At 37.5% G+C, this 14,829-nt stretch overlaps 1 pseudogene; it reads left to right on the top strand.

Annotated features, from left to right (window-relative positions):
- Positions 1–6,967: 6,967 nt before the first annotated feature.
- LOC129871803 (5S ribosomal RNA) lies at positions 6,968–7,088 on the top strand (annotated as a pseudogene).
- The last annotated feature ends 7,741 nt before the right edge of the window (positions 7,089–14,829 follow it).

Here is a 14,829-nt window from a genome sequence, read left to right on the forward strand (position 1 = left end):
TCTATTGTTCATGCATATTTTTCACATACTTAGTGCATTTCATGTACTAATGCATACTTTTTTCTTATATTGCCATAAATGTAGGTTCCGACGATCATGCTCATCCTCCCATTCATGGCTAGAGCTTATTACATGTATTGGTGGTGAATTATCATGTTTTGAGGGAATGACACTTTATTTTCATTTCATTATTTGACTATTTCAATATCTTATGTTGTCATGGGTGAGCTAGGAACTTGTCTTATTCCCACATCTAGTTAGTAGAGGCATGTTAGATATTACATAGTCTATGTCTTCATTCATTCCATTTGAGGTTTATTCTTTTTATTGAGACTTTACTTCTAGTTTCACAATTAGTTTTATTGTTTTAAATACCTTGTGAGTGCGTATGAATGATATGCTGAGAGGCTTGGTTGGGGTCCCTCTTGATTTTAATCATTGTGTCACGCATAGGGCCTAGCTTGGGTCATGACAAACTTGATATCAGAGCACAAGGTTCAAGTATCCTAGGGAGTCTAACATATCACGCAAGTAGAGTCTTGTTCACCAGTTTGAAGCATGCCTCATCTATGAAAAAGTGGCTATGAGGAATCTTAGGAAAAACTTCACTTCTTTCATCACTCTTAATTCATGTGATAGAGTTGAACTCTATAGGGATTCTTCCTAACTTATGTCCTGCACATTTTAGAATATATCTCATCAAGAAGAGGGCAGACAGAATATTGATCAAAATGGTAAACTTTCCGCTCCGATTAATCCAACTTCAAGTGTCAATATATCTAATTCAGAGTTTTGTGATATTATCTTGTTATTGGATAGGGTGGTGACCGCTCACTTGAATCAACAAAGGTGATTCCTGTGAACGTGAATGTTAAGAAAAGGAAATAAATGAACAAAAGGAGTAGTGCCATAGGTAATGACTTGAACTTTCGGAAGATGTCAGAAAGGGAGGCATGTGGCTCTTGTTCTAGGAAGGGTGATGGCAAGGAAAAGTCCTACCCCTCATGTGGCAAGTGCAAAAAGATTCATCGAGGAGGTTCTTTAGCTGGAACAGGAGTATGTTTTTATTTTGGTAAGAGTGGACATAAGAGGTGGGACTGTCTAGTGGATTTTAGGAAAATAAGGGAGAGTCGTCAATAGGTTTAGCCTTATGCGCATTTAGAATTCCCGACTCAGCAAGGTACTCCATCAAGTATGATACGAGCCTTTTAATTTGATGTTTATGCCATGTTAGACCCGGCAATTGTTTTTATTTGTTTACCCCTTATCTTGCTATAAAAATTTGATGTTAGTTTATGCTTCTATTGGTGAGTCAATTATCAAAAAAAAAGTCTATCGAGACTGTCCCATTTTAGTTTTTCAAAAAATAAGTCAACTTAGTAGATCTTGTAGAGCTTAATATTACCATTTTGATGTTATTCTCGGTATGGATTAGTTTCATCCATGTTATACTTCTATATGTTATAGAACCCATTTGGTCAAATTCAAATTTCCTAATGAGTTGGTTCGTGAGTGGAAGGATAGTGATTGAGTATTTAGGGGTAAGGTTGAGTGACTCTAATAAGGGTGGTACTCTTGTTCAAAAGGATTCGAAATCATGATCGGTAACGAATGCAAAGGCAAAGCAAGACATGGATCCAACTATAGTTGAATTGAAGCAATTGGTGGTTGATAAGAATATTATGGTTTTCTCATAAGGGAAGATGGATAACTTCGTTACCAAGGTCAATTATGTTTTCCAAATATTGATGGCATAAGAGAAATGATATTGAGAAAAGCCCATAGCTCTTGATACCAAGGTCAACTATGTTTTCCTTTTCAGTCTTGATAGCAACGTTGGTAATAGTAGATGAATTAATGCAGATAGAGAGAGAGTGGGTGTTCTTTATTGTGTTAATTATGGTATGTGTATTCCATTTAAGGTTATAGGCATGGAGGAAGACCGAGATGGGATATTTTTGTGTGCAATAGATAGGTAAGAGTATATTTGTATGCTCTTTTTTGTAGGATTTAATGCAAATATGGATGTAGGGATGTTAACATAGACATGGATATTCTTAAGTGATGTACACTTCAAAAGATCTATAAAATGGTTAGAATAATAGGCTTGAATGTGTGGTTTTCATTATGAGAATGATTGCAATAGGCTATTGACGACATCTTGTTAAGAGTTTCAAGTGAGTGTATTAGAGTGGGTGTAGAACTAGGCTTGAATGTGGTGATGATGGCATGTGAATGAATAATTGGTGCATTGGATGTTTCCTGATTAGAACTCGAGTTTTATTGAATGTGGTGGTAAGGAGTGGTACTCTTGGGATAAAACTCTCTATAGAGGGAAAGGATCCTAAGGTGTATTAGTAAGAAGGGCCTATGAACTTGATTTTCCATTAGAGTTAGCCTCGGTTCATCCAATGTTCCATATATCAATGTTGAGGAAGTGTTTTGGTGATCCTAGTTCTATAGCACCTTTGGAAAGCATTGGTGTAAAAAAGAGTCTTTTATATGAGGAGGTTCCGATTGAAATCCTAGACCGGCAAGTTAGAAAGTTAAGGAACAAGGAAGTAGCTTCAGTCTAATTGTTGTGTGGAGAAATCAAGAGGTTGAGGGTGCTACATGGGAAGACAAAGTTGATATGAGTCTTGATAGCCTCATATCTTTTCTTCCATTCCTAGTTAAGGTATTTAGTTCCTTCATGATCCACTTAGCTCAAACCATATTTATCATCATTCGTATAATTTCATATGCCTTCATATTCATGAAATGAGTTTCAAAGTCATGTTTTAGCTGAAGATCGAATGTTTCATGTTTTATGAATTTCCGAGATGTTTTGCATTCATATTGGGATCGTATGTTCCTTCCTTTTCCATTTTTCTAGTTTGAGTCCCATTTGAGGATTAATTTTCCCAAGGGGGGGATATTGTAAGACCTCGGAAGTTGAAAAGTCAAAAAATGTGGTACAAAAGATGTTTCCAAGAAAATATCAACTTTTGCACCAAGTGACCTCAACAAGCTCAGTTCATGAGCCAGGAAAATGAGTAGGGCCCTCATAGTGGACACCCTTATCAGACTCCTAGACAGGCTTCTCACTAGGCCTACCACCATAGGTCGTGGTGACCTTCACAGACTATGGTGGGTATCATGGGGAAACCCTTGCAAAACCTATGATCCAAAAGCCTAAGTCTGTCACCCCAACCATGACCACGACCCATATTAGCCATCACAGACCGTGGTGGAGGCTAGTCTAGGTTCCCAAATCTAATTTAAATTGGAGGTATTTTATGGGGTATATTACATGTCTTAAATGGGGCTGGAAGTGGGAGAATTGCATAAGGATTCTTGACGTTAGAAACAAACTAAATTGATGTCGCTAGCGTTACATCGAAGTCGAGTAGTGGGTTGTCATTGTGGTGCACCTGGTTGGGTTACGTGTTGCAGGTCTTCAAAGTATTTTAAAAAGGGTGTGGGTGCTTCTGGTTGCAGCCACATGACTCTCCATTTGGTATGGTTAAAGATTTTGTGAAATAAAGATTAAAAACTCTATTTTTGTATCATAGTTTTGAGCTTGTATTGTATAAGGTTGAAGTGATTTACTTGTAAATATGCTGCTGGTTGTCGTTGTTGGTATGGTTGTTGACACTGTGGCCGAGTTGAAATCTTTGGGATGTTGAAGTTATAAGGGAGATGCTGCCCAATTTTTGGTAGGTTCGGAACTAGTAACAAACTAGTCGAGGGTAATGGATAAGGAAATAACTCCTATGAGTACTTAGGTGTAGAGTTGGAAATTGGAATGTGAAAGGTCATTAACCTTAGTATTACTTTCATGTTAAATAGGTTCAAGATACGACAAGGCGAACGTGTAAGAGTAATCTATAAGAGGTATGTGAAGCTATCCTTCTTTTCTTTTGGCATGTCTTAGCCTTAAGTAATTGATATACGAAATATGGGGATAATTCCAATCATAGAACTCCAAGTATGACTCATAAGTACTATTCACTTCTCGATGGTATAATTCCTATACTAGTTGAGTTATTGCCTCTCAAGGCTTCTATATAATAGAGAGTAGTAAGTATGTGAAGTTATCTCCTTTCTCTTAGCATGTTTTGGCATAAATACGTAGAGCTACCCTTCTTTTCTCTTGATAAGTCTTTGACCTAAGTGTGGTGCTAGGATGGTAAGGTAATGCAATAAGAAGGTTATGATACCGAGTCCATGATGGGTCGGGTATGATATATGTAAATGATAACTCCTTGAGGAAAAGTAGAGACTAGGTAAAGCTTATTCTTTCTCTTCCTTTGGCATGTCCTAATTGAAAGTAAAATATGATACGATCTATGGGGTAACTCCACTCTTAAGTACTAAATGTAATTCGTATCTCTTATTCACTTCTGAATGTCAAACTCTTGTAGTAGGTTGAACTACTTTCCTTGAACTCCATAGGTTGAGAAGTACTAGATACATAAACTCCTACTCCTAAGGACGATGTGACGACGGGTATCTGTTAGTATTACTTTAGTATGTGTCTAGGGTCCCCGAGATCCTAAGTGGTATAGGCCTTAATGGCATTTAGAAGGCACTCGATATGGATACACTACTATTCTAGTCCTTAGACGATAGCTTAATCTTCTTACATTGTCGAGTCTCTGATAATGATTTAGATTATATATGGTTACTCACTACCTTAATCGTGTATACTGTAATACATCTTTCACCGAGTCCCATAAAGGGTCGGTACGGTATATGATGATTATGACACCGAGTCCCATAAATGGTCGGGTATGGTATATGATGATATGATGACACCGAGTCCCATAAAGGGCTGGGTATGGTATATAATATACGAATTGGGCCAAATATTCCTCGGCATTACTATATAATAAATAGATCGGGCTGAACGTTCCTCGGCATTACTATATAATATATAGATTGGGTCGAACGTTCCTCGGTATTACTATATGATATGTGGATCAAACTAACTATTCCTCGGCATTACTATATAATATACAGATCAAGCCGAATGTTCCTTTGTATTACTATATGATATGTGGATGGGACCGAATATTCCTCGACATTACTATATGGTATATGGATCGGACCATACATTCCTCAACATTATTATATAAGATAGCACTAATAGTATATAGATTCTTATGGTAACGGAGTAATTTAGTTGTTACACCAAGTCCCTGAATGAGCTGAGTACAGTATGTGATGATAGTATGTACGAATTTATGTTATAAGCTATAGGTATAGTAAATGATTAGATGTCATACTTTCCCCTAAATCCCTACACCAACTGTAATTTCCTTATGGTGTCTATGCTTTACATACTCAGTACATATGTTATACTGACCTACCTTTTCTTGAGGGGGTTGCATTCATGCCTGCAGGTAAAGATGCATATTTTGGGGATCCATCAGCGTAGGATTGCCACTCAGCAGTTCAGAAGCCCTACATAGTGTCGGAGCCTAGTTTTGGTATCAACCCTTGATGTATATATTTATTTGTTCATGAGTACGACGGGGGACCTGTCCCGCCTTATGTTACTGTTCATACTCTTAGAGGTCTATGGATATGTTTATGGGTTGTGTATATGTATGTATGTATAGTTGTGTCGATATGCTATGATAGCCTCATCAGCTTATATATTATCTTGCTTGTTGGCACACTATGACTCAAATAGGAGACAAGTTTACTTATGGTTAGCAAGGGTATACGCAAGTTCTATTTCGGGCACCCGTTGCGGCCTACAGAGTTGGATAATGATAAAATTAGTATCAGAGCGGTTTGGTCCTTGGAATGTCTACAGACCATTTCAAGTAGAGTACAATTTATCGGTGTGTGGTGCACCACATCTATAAATAGGAGGCTACAGAACATTTAGGATGTTACCTTTCTTTCTTGTCTTAGATCGTGCTATAGATCCTAGTCATAGGAAAACTCCTTATACTAACCTTGGACTTTAGCAGAAGGACGACATCAATCGGAGGAAGTAATTGAAAACATTGGAAGTTACAAAGCACGCAGGTAAGCAAGGGCACGGAAGGTATTTGTTGAGTAAGGTATTGACACATGATTGAAAGGTAAAGTCAAAAACTGAAAGGAAGGTAGACCGGAAAGTGTAATAGATGCAGGTTGAGTTGGACACACGAAGTAAGTCCATCATTTTCATACTATTGTTGATATTGAAAGCCCTATGTTCCTGCGATATGAGATGATATTGAAAGCCCTGTGTGGCTGTGATAGGATATGAATATATATATTCTAGCCCGGTGAGGCATTGTTGGTATTTCTTGTATGCAGGTTTTAGGGATAGTAAGGAGTATAGAGGAAACTCTACCAAAATTTTCCCAAAAGAAAAAAGAGGGGAGGAATGAAACATAGATTCTTAATATGTCTTGAAAGTTGATACCGAGTACTTCTACTATGTTAAACTAAAGCTGTAAAAGGTACCCTCCAGTTCATCGATGAGGGGCACCCTTTTTACTTGGGAAATTTTATTTTGGAGAAACAAAAGCCTATATGAGCAGCAAAGTTCAGACTAAGGTATCTTTAGCTGTATTTTGCCTTAGGAAAATCTCATGTTGAGGGGAAAGATTCCCGATGATGGAGTTTCATTCTTGTTGGTAAGTACAGAACCCTCAACTATTATTAGAGGATAAGATAAGTTGTTTACGACTCAAGAATAGAAGGACTACTACAAGGAGCACTCAAGATAGACGTGATTAATTAAGTATGAGTATCGGATGAAAAAGGGAATAGATAGCTACAAACTGAAGGTGTAGTATGTCAAATATATTGGAACAGAATCATATGTGTATGAATAGTTGAAAATAAATAAGAGGATGTCATGGGTACACCCTAAAAGGGGTAAAGCAGACAATAGAAATACAAGCGTAAGAGAAAATCAACTGACGCTATCATATGTAAATGGGAATGCTTAAACTTCAAATGACATCCCATAAGGGATGGATGCGATCATACCAGTACTAATGTACCGGATCCCATTAGAACTCCGAAGTTAAGCGTGCTTGGGCGAGAGTAGTACTAGGATGGGTGACCCCCTAGAAGTGAAAGAGGAAATGAAACTCAAGTATCTGTACCTATTCCTACGTCTATAAGTAATCCTAACCTTTGGAACTCTGATATTGATTGCTTGATGAAAGTATATGTTATGGAAATGGGACAGAGAAACTCTCCAAATAGTTGGTATAAGATCCGGAGAAAGGTTTTGGTTCACATTCGAAAACGAATATTCTAAAGGGGGAAGGATGTTACACCCCGTACTTTTTTACCTTGAAAGACTTTTGTATCTTGAGAGGTTTTTGAGTTTCTTGGAAGGTTCTCAAGCTTCTTAAGCTTCTTAAGTTTCTTGAACCTCTTAAGCTTCTTAAGTTTTTATTTAAGCTTCTTAAGTTTTTTGAAAGGATCGTACGCTTCTTATAAGTTATCATGTGAGCCGAATAATCTATAACGCTATCAAACAACTCTAAGGAAGGGAGAATGTGGCACCCCATAGAAGAGAAGATTGGAAATGTGGTTATGAGAATCTGGAAGGAATTGAAGTCCAAGTAATGAGTTGTATGACTCGACTTACTTACGTAAGATACCAATTTGAAAATCTTACATACTGAAGCTACTTGAGTACATACCAAGGTTACGTAGTAAGGATTACACAGGTTCATAAAGCAAGATGAGATTACGAATCCATGAGGAGGAAAAGAAAGAGAAACATGGAAGCCCATGAGAGAGTGCCATATGGCATCATGAGGGAGTGACACATGGAATAAGATGCAGCAAGGGGGTAGGCCCCCACATGCCATGTGGCAGCCCCTAAGTGGAGGGAGTGATGTGTTGGCCCTATAAGGGCTTAACACGTGTCACCACTGAGAGGTTGACATATGTCACCACTTAAGGTGGCCTATATATAGATGTGTTTGAAGACGTTTAAGTCATCCTTATCCTTTAACTTTCTTTTTATCCAAAAAAATTCAAGAAAATTCTAGAAGAGAAGAGAAGAGAAACTTGAGCTAGAAAGAAGATAGAGCTTCGGTTTTGGAGGAGAAAAAAAGGTAAGTCTCCAATTTTTTTTCCGCGAATTAATTACCTGGGGTGCAACATGATGTTATTAAGGTGTTATTAATGAAATGTTATGGTTTGGATCAGCCCAAAATGTTATCAAACAGCCACGAAGTTTTAGGCGTGTTAAAGGAACTTCTAAGGTAAGTTTTGGTGAGTTTCGGACAAGGTAAGGCGTTTCCTTTCAAATTGAAGTTTATGATATTTCTATGGGGTATATTACATTTCTTAATTAGGTATGTAAGTGGAATAATTTCATAAGGATTTTTGACGTTAGAAATAAACTAAATTGATGTCGCTAGCGTTAAATCAAAGTCGAGTAGTGGGTTGTCGTTGTGGTGCACCTGGTTGGGTTGCGTGTTGCAGGGATTCAAAGTGTTTTAAAAAGGGTGTGGGTTCTTCTGGTTTCAGTCACACGATGCTCCATTTCGTATGGTCAAAGATTTTGTGAAAAAAAGATTAAAAACTATATTTGTGTATCGTAGTTTGGAGCTAGTTGTTTGGAGCTTGTATTGTGTAAGGTTGAAGTGATTTACTTGTAAATAAGCTTCTTTTTGCTTTTTTGGTATGGTTTTTGAAATTTTGGCCGAGTTGAAATCTCGTGGATTTTGAAGTTATAGGGGAGATGCTTCCCGATTTTCGGTAGGTTCAGAACTAGTAATAAACTAGTCGAGGGTAATAGATAAGGAAATAACTCCTATGAGTACTTGGGTGTAGAGTTGGAAATTGGAAAGTGAAATGTCATTAACCTTAGTATTACTTTCATGTTAAATAGGTTCAGGAGACGACGAGGCGAACGTGTAAGAGTAATCTTTAAGAGGTATGTGAAGCTATCCTTTTTTTCTTTTGGCATGTCTTAGCCTTAAGTAATTAATATATGAAATGTGGGGATAATTCCATACATAAAACTCCAAGTATGACTCATAAGTCTTATTCACTTCTCGATTGTAGAAATCCTATACTAGTTGAGTTATTGCCTCTCAAGGCTTCTATATGATGGAGAGTAGTAAGTATGTGAAGTTATTTACTTTCTCTTGGCATGTTTTGGCATAAGTACGTAGAGCTACCCTTCTTTCCTCTTGATATGTATTTGACATAATTATGGTTCTAGGATGGTAAGGTAATGCAATAAAAAGGTTATGATACCAAGCCCCTGATGGGCCGAGTATGATATATGTAAATAATGACTCCTTGATGAAAAGTAGAGACTAGGTAAAGCTTATTCTTTCTCTTCCTTTGGCATGTCCTAATTGTAAGTAATATGTGATACAAGCTCTGGGGTAACTCCACCCTTAAGTCCTAAATATAATTCATATCTCTTATTCACTTTTGAATGTCAAACTCTTGTAGTAGGTTGAACTACTTTCCTTGAACTCCATAGTTGAGAAGTATTGGATACATAAGCTCCTAGGCCTAAGGACGATGCGACGACAAATATCCCTGATTCTATAAACTGTTAGTATTAATTTAGTATATGTCTAGGGTCCCCGAGATCCTAAGTGGTATAGGCCTTAATGGCATTTAGAAGGCACTCAAGATGGATACACTACTTTTCTGGTCCTCAGAAGATAGCTTAATTTTCTTACATTATCGAGTCTCTGATAATGATTTAGATTGTATATGGTTACTCACTACCTTACTCGTGTATACTATAATACATCTTTCACTGAGTCCCATAAAGGACCGGGTATGGTATATGATGATTATGACACCAAGTCCCATAAAAGGCCGGGTATGGTAAATGATGATATGATTACACCAAGTCCCATAAAGGGATGGGTACAGTATATAATATATGGATCAGGCTGAACGTTCCTCGATATTACTATATAATATATGGATCAGGCCGAATATTCTTCGGCATTACTATATAATATATGGATTGGGACAAACATTTCTTGATATTACTATATGATATGTGGATTAGAGCAAACATTCCTCGGTATTACTATATAATATACAGATCAGGCCGAACGTTTCTTGGTATTACTATAAGATATGTGGATTGGACCGAACATTTTTGGCATTACTATATGGTATATGAATCAGGTTGTACATTCCTCGGCATTATTATATGAGATAGCACTAATAGTATATAGATGCTTATGATAATAGAGTGATGTAGTTGTTACACCAAGTCCCTGAATGAGCCTTGTACAGTACGTGATGATAGTATGTACGACTTTATGTTATAAGCTATAGGTACAGTAAATGATTAGATGTCATACTTTCCCCTGCATCCCTACACCAACTGTAATTTCCTTATAAAGTCTATGCTTTACATACTCAGTACATATATCGTACTGACCCTTCTTTTCTAGGAGAGGCTGCGTTTATGCCTGCAAGTACAAATGCACATTTTGGGGATCCGTTAATTTAGGTGTTCCACTCAGCAGTTCAAAAGCGCTCTATAGTGTCGGATCCTAGTTTTGGTATCAACCCTCGATGTATATATTTATTTGTTCATGGGTACGGTAGGGGCCCTATCCCGCCTTATGTTACTGTACATATTTTTAGAGGTCTGTGGACATGTATGTGGGTTGTGTATATGTATGTCTGTACAGTTGTGTCGTTATGCTATGATAGCCTCATTGACTTATATATTATCTTAACTATTGGCACACTATGACTCAAATATAGGAGACAGGTTTACTTATGGTTAGTAGGGGTATACGCAAGTGTCCAATTTAGGCACCCATCACAGCCTACACAGTTGGGTCGTGACATATTAGTAATATGGCTGCTAAGATAAGTAGTTGGATAGGGTATGTTATAGGGGAGATGCTACCCGATTTCTGGTAACTTCGAAACTAGTAATAAACTAGTCAAGGGAAATGTATAAGGTAACAATTCCTATAGATACTTGTTGTAGATTTGGAAGTTGGAAAGTGGAAGGTTATTAATCTTAGTATTGCTTCCATGTTAAATTGGTTCAAAAGACGATAAGGCGAACGTGGTGAAGGGTAATCCATAAGAGGTATGTGAAGCTACCTCCTTTCTTTTGGCATGTTTTTGGAATAAGTATGTAAAACTTATCCTTTCTCTTCTCTTGGCATGTCGTTGGTATAAGTATGTAAAGCTTATCCTTTCTCTTCTCTTGCATGTCGTTGGCATAAGTATGTAAAGCTTATTCTTTCTCTTCTTTTGGAATGTCTTGATATAATCACCACATGATGCAATCTTTGGGGAGTATCCCATCCATAAAGCTACAAGCAAGATTTATGAGTCTTACCAACTTCCTAATGTTAGAACTTTCATAACAATGGAGCTACAGCTCTCAAGCCTTCTATATGATAGAGGGTAGTAAGTATGTGAAGCTAACTCCTTTTTCTTGGTATGTCATAGACCAAGTATGAGATGTGTATGAAATTTGGGAGTAATTCTATTCTTAAAACTCCAAGTATGGTCCATAAGTCTTATTTACTTCTCGATGGTAGAACTCCTATACTAGTTGAATTATTGCCTTTCAAGGCTTCTATATAATGGAAAGTAGTAAGTACGTAAACTATCCTCTCTTCTCGTTTGGCATTACTTGATAAATGCCTATGATTCTAGAGACTCTAGTTGATACGACCCCTAATGACACTTAGAGGGCACTTGGGATAAGTACCATTCTGAACCTCAAAGGATAGTCTAGTATGATCGTTTTATTGAGTCTCAAATGATAATATGATGATTATGACACCGAGTCCTATAAAGGACCGGGTATGGTATATGATGATTATGACACCGAGTCCCATAAAGGGATGGGTACGGTATATGATAATTATGACACTGAGTCCCATAAAAGGCCAGGTACGGGATAAGATGATTATGACACTGAGTCCCATAAAGGGCTGGGTATAGTATATGATAATTATGACACGGAGTTCCATAAAGGGTCGAGTATGGTATATGATGATTATGAAACCGAGTCCCATAAAGGTCTGGGTATGGTATATAATGATTATGACACCAAGTCCCATAAATGTCCGGGTACAGTATATGATGATATGATGACATCGAGTCCCATAAAGGGCCGGGTACGGTATATGATAACGTGATGACATCGAGTCCCATAAAGGGATGAGTATAGTATATATATACAAAGATATAATATGATGATGTGGTATTGAGGTATGATATATGATTATGGCCCCAAGCCCCATAATGGGCTGGGTGCGATATATGATAATGATGTGCACAATTCGTCTCGTAGGACATAGGTACAGTGTCCTATTGAGTATCATATTTATTTCCTGAATATCTACTTCAGATGTTACTTAGTTTATGATATGTTATACTATATACTAAGTACATATATCATACTGACCTTTTGTTCTCTCGGGGGCTGCATTTCATGCCCGCAGGTACAAATGTTCATTTTGGAGATCCACCAGCTTAGGATTTCCGCTCAGCTATGTTGGAAGTGCTCCATTATTTCGCAGCCTAGCTTTTTGGTATTGGTCCTCATATGTGTATATTTATTTGTTTAGGGGTACGGCGGGGGCCCTATCCTATCATATGTTACCGTTACTATTCTTAGAGGTCTATGGACATATATATATGGGTTGTTCGTAATTTTGTTCAGTTGTGTCTGTATGATAGGTGGTAAATGGTGTTATGTCATGGCAGCCTTATCGTCTTACATGCCCTTTCATTATATAATGTAGATAAAAGAGGCTATACGTATATGAAAGTGTCATCACCTACTGGGTTCTTATGAATAGTTCGTATGTTGGATAGTTACATATATGGGGGTCCAGGTCGGAACCCAGTCATGGCCTATGGGGTTGGGTCGTGATAGAAGTGCTATCAGAGCGGTCCTTTTTTGGAGTGTCTACAGACCGTGTCTAGTAGAGTGTTGTTTATCGGTGTATTATATGCCAAATCTATAAACAAGAGGCTACATGACATTTAGGATGTTACCTTTCTTTTATATCTAAGATCGTGCGATAGATCCGAGTAATAGGAAAACTCCTTATATTAACCTTGGATGTTAACAGAAGTATGACAGCAACGAAAGAAAGTGACTGATGATATTGGAAGTCACAAGGCACGCAGGTAAGAAAAAGCACAAAAGATATTTGTTGGGTAAGGTATTGAAGTAGAACTAAAATGTAAAGTTATAAATTGAAAGGAAGAGTTGATAGGAAAGTATAATAGGGGAAGTTCCAGTAGACGTACGAGGTAAGTCCATTTTCATACTATTGATTGTGGGTGCATTGTGTGGCTTTGATATGATGTGATATGATATATATATATATGTATCTTTAAACATGTTGGCCCTGTGAGGCACTGTTGGTATTTTCTGCATGCAGGTTTGAGATCGTAAGAAATACAGGGGAAACTCTACCTAAATTTTCGTAGAAATAAAAAAAGAATAAGATACAGGGTTGTAGTATGTTTTGAAAGGTCGTGCCCACAATAATGATGAGATTTGGCTAAACCACGAGTATGGCTGACCTCAAGAAATAACTTAATTACTAAATTGATGGCAATAGAAACTAGGACGTCGATATTGATATGGTAAACCGAAGTTGGAAAAGACTTGTGACCCTAGGGAGATAATTTAGAGAAGACTGGTAGTTCTGAATACAACAATATATTAAGGCCCCGACAGAATTGATACATAGGGATAAACTATGACGAACTATAATTAAAAGGAGTAACAGCATGATTAAGACAAGAGTGTAAGGGAAACAGAATTGTGACGGATATGAAGTATTAATAGGACGGCTTGGGAGATATTAAGGATAAGACTAAATAAGAAGGGTAAGTAACCCATAGTAAGGATCGTGAAAAATATTAAGAAGTGTTATACTATGGGGTGGAATACGAACAGGATATGATGTGAATATAATGAGGATCGTTATGAAAATAAGTAAAGCCTAGTGATATAGTGGCTAGTGATAGGACATGATCCATGTAATAAGAATATAAGGGTAAGTGTGAAATGGAAAAGCGGGCTAGAGAACAAATAAGAAAGACTTATCAAGTTTGTAGGGAAAGTTGTGAATAAAGATTATGCGATAACGGAAATGATAGCGAGCATAAGAAAGAGTAATTGAAAGGAGTAAGCAAGAAAAAAGCTAGATGACAGTGTAACAATAGGTCATTACATATGTAGACTAACATACGAATGCTAAAAGTGATGAAACTACGAAAGACCAAGTTGTAGAAGGATAAGCAACAAGATAGAATGGGTGTTAGGGACTGGTGGAGCAATATAGGGAGAGAAAGAGGGACTTGCATATGGTATTCATCGACCTAGAAAAGGCTTATAATAAAGTGCCAGGAAAGATACTATGGAGATGTTTAAAGGCTAAAGGTGTACCTTCGACATACATTAGGTTGATCAAGGACATGTATGAGGGTGCCAAAACCAGGGTATGGACAGTCGAAGGTGACTCAGAGCATTTTCCAGTTGTGATGGGGTTGCATCAAGGATCAGCTCTTAGTCTATTTTTATTTTCCTTGTTGATGGACGGATTGACGCAACAAATTCAGGGTGAGGTGCCATGGTGTATGCTTTTTGTGGACAACATAGTCTTGATTAATGAGGCTCGTAGCGGAGTTAACGCTAAGCTGGAGGATTGGAGACAGACCTTGGAGTCTAAAGGGTTTAAGCTGAGTTGGACCAAGATAGAGTACTTAGAGTGCAAGTTTAGTGAGACACCTTAGGAGGTTGACATAGAAGTTAGGCTTGGTGACCAGGACATCCAAAAGAAAAGTAGTTTCAAGTACCTTAGGTCTATTATGCAAGACAGTAGG

Source organism: Solanum dulcamara, chromosome 10 (assembly GCF_947179165.1).
Source record: "Solanum dulcamara chromosome 10, daSolDulc1.2, whole genome shotgun sequence".
Taxonomy (NCBI): Eukaryota; Viridiplantae; Streptophyta; class Magnoliopsida; order Solanales; family Solanaceae; genus Solanum; species Solanum dulcamara.